Here is a 12,331-nt window from a genome sequence, read left to right on the forward strand (position 1 = left end):
TTATACAAAACAACACAGGTCAGAGGATTATTGTTTTATTTCTTGCTTGACAATAAATCCGTTTTAATTAATACAACAGAAAATAATAAAAAAAGGAGATAATGATAAAAAGAAAAATACGAAAACATAAATATGAATTGTAATCCACTCGCAGAGCAGTTTTAAAGCTGTAAAAAGTTTAAACATTAATGTCTTACTATGTTTATCTCTCTCTAAAAGTACATAGCGATTTTTCACATCACAAGATCACACACACACACACACACACACACACACACACACACACACATATATATATATATATAGCGGGAAAAAAAGAATGAAGTGATGCCTTTTCCAGTTTACATTGCAATTGTTTATTAACAAAACTGTAATAAATAATTGGAGAGAAATATTTCTCTTCAATTATTTATTACAGTTTTGTTAATAAACAATTGCAATGTAAACTGGAAAAGGCATCACTTCATTCTTTTTTTCCCGCTATTTTTATCCGTATTGTTTTAAACTTTACATTTTGGATATATATATATATACGGGATCTATTAACCATATTATTTCCAATCTCAAACTTGAAGAATGAACTTTCTTAAAAATTCAAATATAATAGAAAATAAAAAAATAATTAAATTAAAAAAATAAATAAATAATTTTTTTTTACAGTATACGACACCATTTTTCTTCATAAAATCTGCGCACACAGGAACACACAGGCACGTATCGTTGATGTACATGTACGTTTATTCATATATGTAAAAACTTACTTCAATGACGCCCCTGTAGTTAAATTATTTAAATATAAATGTAAAATCTCAACTCACAAGTAGGTAAAAAGCATGGTGCAACCAGTTTCTTTATACGTGAAACAAATACCAAAACTCGGTAGTATCGAAACAGAGGCATTATTCCATAATGCACAAATAGCCCGAATGCATTTTTTCTGTGCATTAGATTCTCAGATCGTGCTTCTGCAGACGTAAACGCACGAAAAAAGGTATACAGTCTATGTCTATTAACAGCCTACTGTTCACTGTCTAACCTATCAACTTGGCATTTTTTTCATCACACTTACATAAATATTGTGTCAGCACTTAGATATATAATTAAAAAAAAATGTTTAAAATAACATATATTCAACTTTTTTAACAACATCTATGTAAATTAATGTCACTATTAATAGTATTTGACAAGTCGGTGACCCCCTATTTCTTTAGTCATTAAGACTGAGTATACATTTTAAAGGACCTTTAAAGTAAAGAAAAAATAAAACATTTATTTCAGGAATTTTTTGATAAGCCGCTTTATAGCCAACAAAAAAAATGCGTCTAATCTGAACGTCAAATTTTAACACAAAATTGACGATTTTCTTTCCATTTTTCAAAGATTTTTCGGCGTAAAACGTCAAATTTTGTTTCAGACTAAAGGAAACAAAATTTCCGTGGAATGCTGTAGAATTAAGATATTTTGCGCGCCTATGGCTTTGTAATACAAGTTACAATTACCAAGGATACGCAACAACGTCATGTTTAAAACGGGCTTTGATGGTCAACTTTGACTTGGTGTGTACAAAATTTGGCTGAAACTATTGGAATAAAATTAACGGAATCTAATCAGAAATATGGTCATCTTTTTGTATGTCAATTTTCAAGACGCTACTCGAAAGTTCGCAAAGTGTCGCGTTCTACCTTAAGTTCGATTGTGATGAAAGCTTAAATTGTTTTAGCTTCTAATTCCTGGAAACAACATACATCCTTCAACTTAATATTGCAGAAATATTTTATCAAGCAATATGACTGCGACCCGAGGTCTTATTTTACGTCATCCCTGTGTTGACAGCCACCTCTTATCGAAATAAAATATACATTAACATTTACAGAAATAAAAAATAACAGCAACATGATTTTCAAATAAATTTAAAGATTAAAAATGACTTTATTTGTTTAAAATGACATCAACAAATTTTATGAGTATACAAAACTGATGAACTCATCCGAACAATACACTTTTTTAATTAGACTAATAAAAATATGGTTTAAGTACCATAAGTATCATATACTTCCTATATAATTAGAGGTATAAATATTTGACAACACGAAATATTTTATAAATATTTGTCACATGCCGAATGTTTAGCCTTAACAAGGTATCATTGTTTTGAAAGATGAAATGAAATGAATAAGTTAAAAAAAATCAATTGAATTTACAAGTTGACCAATCAAAAATAATAATGAATATAAACGATAACATGAAAATATCTTGAACATGAAAACAAAATATAAGAATGGAAACAAAATATAAGATGAATAAGAAAAATATAATATTTTAATTCATAAATACTTACACAACAAATATTTATTGATAAAACAGACAAATTGCAGTATTTACAGTTATAGAAGATTTTTCTAACTTAATTGTAATATGCTTGCTATATATTACTTAATTTACTTAATTTGTAATTAAGTAACAGACCCAAAGCGCATTCTGGTTTGCTATGAAAAAACCTTTATTTGAAACCTTTTTCACATTTTGAAACAAGTTTTCGTAGAAGGTTTCCAAATTGGAGGATGTTTTCCTGTAAATCTCTTTCGTCGGTAGCAATCGATTGTTTTGCATCAATAACAACAACAACTGGTTCGTTAACCTATGAAAATAAAAAAAAATCAAATTTGCTAATCTAGATTGTAAAAGCATAGTTATATATAGAACACTATATAACATATTACACGCAGTAGTAAGCCCCATGGAAATATGACACCTGAAAGAATAGTGTCACTGTCCGACCATGATATTCATACCTTTGGGCACTGTATATTGGCAACTCTACACGCGAGGAACTGTGGCTCCCTTAGAATATTTATACCTGTGTTACTTGTGGTCATCATTTTTGGATAGGTTACCCATTTCCTCAATCGGAACGTCATCGGCTATTATCTATAATAACCTCGGAGTAAATGCTGATTGAAAGAAGGTCTACCACGTGGTTTAAGATTAAAACATAAACAGAGAGTGTAACCTTCGATAATTTAAAACAAATGTATATTTTTGACATCCAAAAGAAAATAAAGACTGTTTCGTTACAATTAGTATTGAAAATATGACTGACAACCATTTTTTAATTAAATATGCATTCTGATGTACAATAATAAACAAATGCGACTCAATGTAAACAGGTTGGCATTTTGTTCTTTCGAATTATACAACCATAATAATAAATATATAAATAATCTATCGTTTGCTTTTGTATCTATGAATTCACTTATTTTATAATTTAAGGTGGACCTTTACTTGATATGTTGGAAATAAACTTGTCGACAACTCCGAGCATTGAATTACTATTTGTTTACATGTTTAGTTTCTTAGAATAGGTTAGACCGAAATACCGTATTCGTTCTGTGTATTCATACTTGTGTTCAAGGTCCTTATCCGAAGACTGAATGAAAGAGCCGAAAAGGTAAGATTGCCATTTCATAAGATACGATAAGTTAATGAAGATTTTCTAAAAGGAAAATAGAAGCATAAAAATTTCCTTTTTAAAACGACTTCATAATACGACTATATGATGTCAGCACTATTAAGTGTTGAGAATTGAGTACCGCTCGCCGGTGCTAGGGGGCGTGAGGGATGTTGCACTTACTCATTATCCCTCATGTACAGACTCAGTCAAACCGAGTCTGCAATTTTCATGTAATTTTGTTGTGATTAATGCTTCCGAGTGATCACTTTGTTTCCAGATTTTTATATCCAAGTATAATTAATCTTATTGTCCAGTGCAGAGGCTTTAAGTGGAATGATATTGACAGATGGGCGTTTTTCACATTTTGTTTGGACCGTTGTTGTTGAATTTTACAACTAAAAATAATAAAAACAACAACAGCAACAAAACATTACCTCTTGTTAATAATGTGTACTCCTTTAATACCAAATCAGCAATAAAAATTACAGTTATACTTTTTTATAATAGATAAGGATAACATATGGCCAGATATATAATGTATTTATCCAATGGAAGGCGCTGATGAGTCATAAAGGTAAATGTCTCTTAAATCAGGGAGTATGGGTTCGAGTCTTACTAGTGTATTATTCAAACGTGACCAGTAAAGATAAGTTCCAGGAACCTGACTTAAAAGTGGTTCTAAATCAAACAAAATTTAAGCTATCATGAATGTATATGTTTCAACCGAGCCAATATTGTATGATGAAAGGGGCAACTATATTCAGGTTGCAGATAAGGTGGATGTACATTTTGCCTTATTATGAGCTTTTTAAACTGGCTAATAATTTTTCAGCATTTAATTGGGTTCACTATGTTTCATTTTAGTGGTTTGCATTCTTAAAACTCAAACAAAATTTTGGACAAAACATATACAATATACAGATACATGTAATTTGATAAAAAAGGTCTATTAAAAAGAAATAACAGATACAGTGAAACGACTACAAAATACAATAAACTTCAATATAACATTTCACATGATCTAATAAATTTTGTTAAAGTTTGTCATTCTTGACCTAGTAGATTTTTGCGGGAAAGAGACGTTAATGTGTTAATGATTGAGGAATTCAAGTTTATTTATCTGTAAACATTAATAAAACGATAAATTGTTTTAAAGAATAACAAAGATTTTGAATTCTTTACATTTCATCACTTTGAACAAAACGGGCAAATAAATAGGAACTACGTTAATCATACAAAAACATACACAACAGTTTATTTGACATAATGAAATTTGCAAAAGAATGCAAATTCCTTTTAGTCATTTAGAATATGATAAGATGTTAATTTTGGACGTACCTTATTTACTTCAATGTAAATATTTGTCTCACAAAGCTGGTCTATCGCAATAAAAGACTCGTGTAATAAACGAAGGTAGTCGATAAGTTGTTTGGACACTGCTGCAACAATACTGGCTGACAAACGTCTCTCGTCATTAATTATTTCTTGGATACTTCTCATCGTTCCGGTTGGTACATGTTCATGTTTCATTCGAACAGTTCTGCTGAATTTCTGATATTCTATTATGGCATCGCCTCTTTCTAAATGAAGAAGAAATTAAAAATTGAATGAGATATTATTGTAACAGTTATTTGACAGAAATCAGCACAAACTATTATATGATTTGAAAATAATCATGAGCAACCTGTTAAATAAAATATAACATGTAATAAGTTTTATTTAAAGTCATTTGAATTGTCATCATTCTTGAAACAAAACGCCAAGTCATACATATCCAATAGCCGCCGGAATTGGAAACAATATTAATCATATCAAATTTACGTTACAAACACCTTCTTAGATTATAAAATTGATAGCTTTTAAAAATTAACTTAGAATGAAAAAATAAAACTTCCAAACTAATACAGTTGTTGTTTGAGAAGTCAAAAAAACTTAAGAGCGATTTCAACAAACATAACGTGATAGAAATTAACTTGTAGCCGATTACATTTCTTTACCTTTCTGGACAATTGTTCTACTCTGCTCATCAATACTAGGATTGAAACTCTAAAAATACAAAAGGGAAGTAAGCTCATTCTTAAAATGATTATTATTCATAAAGACGTCTTTAACATACCTAGTCACGGCATCAAATTGTGTTCAATTGCTGTGCTAATTTTCATTATTCACTTAATTTTGCCAACGGTGAACGCTCATTATGTCTTTCTCAAATAAATCATATTTTCAAAATAATCAATGGCAATCATATATACTAGATGAATTATTTGTGCAAAAATCGGAAGGATGAAATATCCTTTTTTAAAAATTTCAAATATCGGTTTAGTTTGAAGATTTCAGGTTCAGACATATATGATCAATTATGTCAGATGAATTGAACTTTTGTATCATTTTCAGAAGATCAAGATTTAAGGCTTAATATTGCACAATGATTCTTGAGCCGAACACTGTTGCTACAAAGGATAATACAGTACAAATATTATATACGTCAAGGTTTGCAAAAATCTGCTGCAACCAAAGGTACATGTAATTTTGTTTTCTGAAGAGAATCTTATTGAATTACTTGCTCGCTTAATGTGAATTTGGAATATAATCAGTATATGATTGAATATTACGAGTGACATTTTGTATCTTGATGGATTTATAGTTAAAACTTACGTTGTTGTTCATGGTGAAAAAAGTTTCATAGAAAAGCGTAGAGCATCGGAAATAATCTAAAACTTATGCTCACAAATGTGAGAAAGTAAGACCAGGGTATCGCAGGAAAGAAAAAGATGGTTCAGCTTCTCCAGCCACATTATTCGCCACTCGTTAGTCGTCCGTGTGAAACATTCTATTTCACTTTATTTAAACAAAAGCATTATTTAGTGTCAATATGACTCTCGTGGTACGTTGGGTAGTGCAATTTTCTGCAGTATATTTATCTTTCGAAGAACTGCATATATGCCTTGATCATCATGATGCTGCATAAGAAAAAGTTCTGAACACTGTTCTTACTGAGCAGAAGGCTTTTAATATTTTTCCTATACAACGTAATGCAATAAAGAGGATCGTTTTTGTGTCGCCTTGAAAAGGTGACATATAGGGGTTACTTTTGTCGGCGGCGGCGTCTGTGTCGGCGGCGTCGTTGTCGTTGTCGGCGTCGGCGTCCCCTAAAGCTTGTCCGGAGCATAACTCAGTCACTATAAGTCTGATTGACTTCAAACTTGGTATGCATGCTTCTTTCAATAACCCGCGAAGTGCAGTGCACAAGGACCGGTACTTTGCAGTTCTTATTTTTTTGAGTTATTGCCCTTTGTTAATTTTCATACTTTAATTTTGTCCGGGCCATTTCTCTTCAACTAAAAAAGCTATGGACTTGAAACTTCATAGGATGATAAATCTCATTAAGAAGAAGTGCAGTGCACAAGAAACCGCGTACTCTGCACTTCCTAATTTTTGAGTTATTGCCCTTTGTTAATTTTCATACATTATTTTTGTCCGGGCCATTTCTCCTAATGTATAAAAGCCATGGACTTGAAACTTCATAGGATGATAGGTCTCATTAAGAAGAAGTGCAGTGCACAAGAACAGGTACTCAGCATTTCTTATTTCTTGAGTTATTGCCCTTTGTTTATTTTCATACTTTAATTTTGTCCGGGCTATTTTTAAGTATAAAAGCTATGGACTTGAAACTTCATAGGATGATAGGTCTCATTAAGAAGAAGTGCAGTGCACAAGAATCGGTACTCTGCATTTCTTAATTTTTGAGTTATGGCCCTTTGTTAATTTTCATACTTAATTTTTGTCCAGGCCATTTTCTCCGAAAGTATAAAAGTTATGGACTTGAAAATTCATAGGATGGTAGATCTCATTAAGAAAAAGTGCAGTGCCATAAGAACTGATTACTCTGCATTTCTTATTTTTGAGTTATTGCCCTTTGTTGATTTTCTTACTTTATTTTTGTCCTGGTCATTTCTCCTCAAGTATGAAAGCTATGGACTTGAAACATCATAGAATGATAGATCTTATTGATAAGAAGTGCAGTGCACAGAAACTGCTGCTCTGCACTAATTATAATTTTTTTAGTTATTGCCCTTTGTTATTTTTCATATTTCATTTTTGTCCTGGTCATTTCTCCTAAACTACATTGTTCACAAGGCGACACATCCGACTCGGGGAGTTCTAGTTTACCCCAAGGACATGATAAATCTAGCTTTTGATACATACTAGTATACGTGGCAATGTAATTTGCCAAATATCCTAGTTGTAGTAAACGAAGTTTTAGACAGGGAGATTAACTATAGGCATACTTTTATCGACTTTTGTAAAGGAATCAAGGCGATGTTTCATGCAAATATGTATCTAAAGCCTTAGGCACTGCTGTTTAAGATACAGGCCATTGTAAGGAATGGACTCTAGATCTAGTGCAGGACAATTTCTTACTCAAGGGGCATTATTTATATAACTTTTGTGCAATGCTATGAATCCAAGTAAATGTAAATGAAGACAAGAAGAAGATTTAAATTCATTTTCTGAGAACTGTAATTTCTGATGAAAAGATTTCTTCACACTATACAAGTTTATGTTGCAAAAGCAACCCCAATATAGTACCATTATTGATCAAAGGATATTATAATTCATATAACTTTGTATTGTTTAGTTCGCAAGGCTATAAATGTAAAAATCTTAGATCCGGGTCATATTGTTTTAAAGATGAATATCTAAAGTCTTTTTAATTTTAGGGGAGACGACTTTTTAAAGACAACTAGTATTTCCACACAAAAATTGAGAGATGGGGTGAAGTTTGTTTTAACTACTGTGACTTTCATATACATAAAACAGGAAGCATTTTGAATACTTTTTGTGAATAAAGGTTATCAAATGAACACTCCTCAGAACTACCAATGATCATGGATAAGATGTCCTGTTTAAGAAAATTTTGATACCGTAAAACGATGCACAACAGAAATTATGCTTCGGTCCACAAAAGCTCACTCTGAGTTATTTGTTTTTCAGGTGAGCTAAAATCTATTTTGTTTTGAAATAACATACTTTCAATAGTAAAAGAGTGTTTATCATAATACGTCTAGCACACTTAATTAAACTCAATGTAAACGTCAGTGAGAAGAAACAAACACATATTTTACCTTTTTCCCAATTATTGCAGTCACTGTATACAAAAACGGATTACAGGCAGAGTTAATTGGTAATATGAAAACGACAGTCCATGCATAAACGTCACCTGGAATCGGATATCCATTTAATGCCAAAATACCTAAAAAAGGGATAAGTGTATTTTTATAAAGCTGTGTGATAATTGGCTGAACAAATCAAACTGTTTAAGAAATATGATTTATAAACTACAAAAATGCCATGTTTAAAAATTGTTTGTATGAAGTTTTTAATGATGTTTCGCATTTCTTTGTGTACGCAAATATGGAACATTCATATATTCGTACTTTTTGGATACAATATAGGATTCTACATAAATATCTGGGAAAAAGGTAATCCATCGGAAGCATTAAAATCAGCAAAATTACATGAAAATTGCAGACTCTGTTTGATTGAGTCAACATGGAGTTTAACTGTCTTGTTACCTTGACCTTGAACTAAATAACTTCTCTTTTACAGTACATCTCAAGATATTTACATACTGAATAAGAATGACACCAATAAATAAATAAATTTTGTATAATGCAAAAGTACAAAAAAAACAACAAAAAACAATTTTAGCATCAGTGACATTGGCCTTGGTATCAGACTGTCAGACTGTTCTATTACTTCATAAAAACAGATTTGAAAATTTGGGTTAACGGCGCACCTACACAGTTTAAGTTATAATGGCGCCGAAACAGGAAAGTTTAAATTGTGTGTTTACCGGGGGTGTCAAAAATTTTATAACAAAGAAAAAAAACGGAATTTTCCTATGAATAAAAAATTTATAGAAAAAAAAAAAGGGAAAAATCCCCAAAAAGTTACAAAATTTGGAAAAATATTTAACATCCCTCGGCTGTTTAGTCGTTATAAACGGTACTGGAAAGGGAGAAGACAATTTTGGGTCCCCCTATTTTCCCCAAACCAGGGCCCTTTAAATCAAAAATTAAAAACTTTTAAAACTTTTAAAATTGTAAAATTTTAAATTTAATTACTCCGCTGATTTTTTTAAAAGGCGGTTAAAAAATGAACCTAGTGTCATTAAATTTTAAAGGGGCCGGGAATGACCCCAAAGTAACAGAATGGGTTTCGCCAAAAACGAAAAAACAATTGAAAGATATAAAGAAAATTAAATTTTGAAAGGGGATAGGAGGTTATTGAGCCTGCATATCACAGGTTAAACGTTGTCAGGAGAATGACTGCCTTGATGTTATTTAATCTTAGGAAAGATTTAGTAATAAAACTAGAACCAATTTCATGGGCAGCACCGCCTGACTAAAAATTGAGATATTCTCGGTTGGAAAACTAGCATGCAATTGTTTAGTTAACACTTTTTTTAGGTACTTTTATCTTCTTTTTTACCTCAAATCCATATATACATTTAAACAACAAACCCTGATTATTATTTACACTAAAATCAAATAACTCTGATCATTATTTACACCCAAAACAGAACACACATCATTTATCAACCACTTATACGAAATATCTTTTCACGTATAAGTCTTTTATACGAAACAATACTAGACACCTGGCAGGCCCAAGCTCTTAACAACTTATGGTGAAACAAAACAATAAAAATCGCCACAAAATGTATGATATGAATTTTTACAACTCTAAGATACAGTATAAACCACGAACATTTAACCAACAATATTAACGTCACAAATAACTTATCAGCATCAGACAACAACTTAAACTAAAACACAATAATTACAAATATCTTCAAAAACAAAGCATCAACTAATATAATCTTGACAAGACAAAATCATTCCAAACATTCAACCAATATCAACCAATTATGTCTTACCAAACAGATATAACTCAAAAACCAAATAAAATACAACAATAAAACAACTCATTACAACCAATGAACCATGATCAATTAAGATCACCACAATCTAATTCAACCAACTTCAACAAATAAACGAAACTCCCTTCAAAACAAAGATTTTCTCTTCTCTAAAAAATGTAAGCTACACACTACAAGTGTGCATTCTCTAACTGATAAAAATCTCTTCCAAAGCTCGCAAATTTGCTATTTGACATTTACATGTAGAAAGCAACCAGGTTTAAAAATACACTGTTCATTGCAATATGATACACTTAGTGTATCGCTGTAGGAAGACATTAACTCGTTGTAAAAAAAATCTAAAGTGAAAAACTGTACGATTACTTATTATTCTGACAGATGTCAAAAGACGAATTTAAAAAGCTGGCACAATGTACTGAGTGTTATTGTACAAAATTCAAGTAGGAATACTGGAAGCATCCAAATTAAAACAGGTCAAATAGAAAGGACGAAAAAAACACAAACGTGTACAAACAACAATAACATCGCGCTGACCTAAAATATAACATTTTTAAATATAAAAAAAATAATTAAAAATATTAAATATATAACAATGTACAGGGCGACTTTTTACGACCTCCAAACGGCACAAATAACACTTATGTCGAAATAAAATATAGAAAAACGAAATCACTAAAGTACGCCCAAAATGACAAAATTTAAAATGTTGCAGTCTCGGTTGTTTGAGCCTGTTCATTGATGGTAATGAAAGTTGCATCCATCCAAGCTGCCAATCACCGTCTTAAACAGAATTCAACATTTAAATTTTAAACCATACAATACTATTTCATTGAAAATAAACACAGTTGAAATGACTGTAAGTGCATTGTCAAAGAAGAATAATTTATAATACTTAATAATGCTTGTCCAGAGATTAATTTGAAAATATTTGAATGGATCGATCAAAAAATTCAAACTTCTTTGAAGGCAAAACCCCCAAACACAGGAGAAAAAAAAGGGCTACACCCCTATCTAGTAGACTCTAAAAACTGTGTGTAGCTTTTAATGAGAATCATTAAAAAAAGAATTAATACCCCCCGGGCGAGCTAAAGTAACATTTTGAAATACTAGTACCGTAAAAGAAAGTATAAAAAAGACAATGCAGAATGTTGTTTTTTTGACTTTTGACACTGCACTGCCTTTCATTGGTATCTATCAAATAAAGTAAGTTTTTAACCCCAATTCCTTCAAAAAATAAATTTATTTTTTTCTCTGGAAAAACATTTATGTAATATTTATAAAGGGGGATTTATAAAAAAAAGCGTAGCAATGGTGAAGTTACTAATTCTTTTGACAACTTCACTTCAAAATGTCTAAAAAAAATATGTTTACTTGAAATTTAAAAAATCATTAAAAAAGGGTTTAAAACGTTTTAAAAACCGGACACAGCATTTTTAAATTAAAGGGGGTACTTCAAATTTATACAAAGGAAGAGGTAACATTCTTTGGGCACTGGGGGGCTTCCCCAAGTTTATCTCAATCCCCAATGTGAAAATATAAATTAAATTTTCAAAAAAAAATTTCTTCTTTTGTTAAGAGTGTACCCGGGGCGCTCGGGAAAAGAGGGAAAGGGCGAACAAGGGGGGCGAATTTTTTTTCTCCCTTTGGGGAGCACATTTAAATTTTTTTAAAAATTTAAAATTTTTAAAACGAGATATGTACCCATTTAATTTCCCATCGGGAACCAAAAACCCGAAAAAACGGTTTGTTTTTCCAAAAGGAAAGGGTAAAATTTCTTACCAAATTTCAAATCACGGGATTTTTGGATTGCTGTGTTTTCTTTTTAGCCCGACCCCCGCCGAAGTTCTGTGAATATGGGGATTTTTCCTTTTACCACTAGAAAAAAAGGGACAGAAAATTTAAAACCAAACCCAAAATTTTAAAGAATATATTCC

At 31.2% G+C, this 12,331-nt stretch overlaps 1 long non-coding RNA gene across 1 annotated transcript; it reads right to left on the minus strand.

Moving 5' to 3' along the window:
* Positions 1–470: 470 nt before the first annotated feature.
* On the minus strand, positions 471–8,888 carry LOC132742961 (uncharacterized). Its single transcript, XR_009627507.1, has 4 exons — positions 8,578–8,888; positions 5,449–5,497; positions 4,790–5,031; positions 471–2,638 (listed from the first exon to the last, which is right to left on the minus strand). It is a non-coding gene; the product is annotated as an uncharacterized LOC132742961 (long non-coding RNA).
* Positions 8,889–12,331: the final 3,443 nt, after the last annotated feature.

Source organism: Ruditapes philippinarum, unplaced genomic scaffold (genome assembly GCF_026571515.1).
Source record: "Ruditapes philippinarum isolate M1 unplaced genomic scaffold, ASM2657151v2 ctg3039_1_1_1_1, whole genome shotgun sequence".
Classification (NCBI taxonomy): domain Eukaryota; kingdom Metazoa; phylum Mollusca; class Bivalvia; order Venerida; family Veneridae; genus Ruditapes; species Ruditapes philippinarum.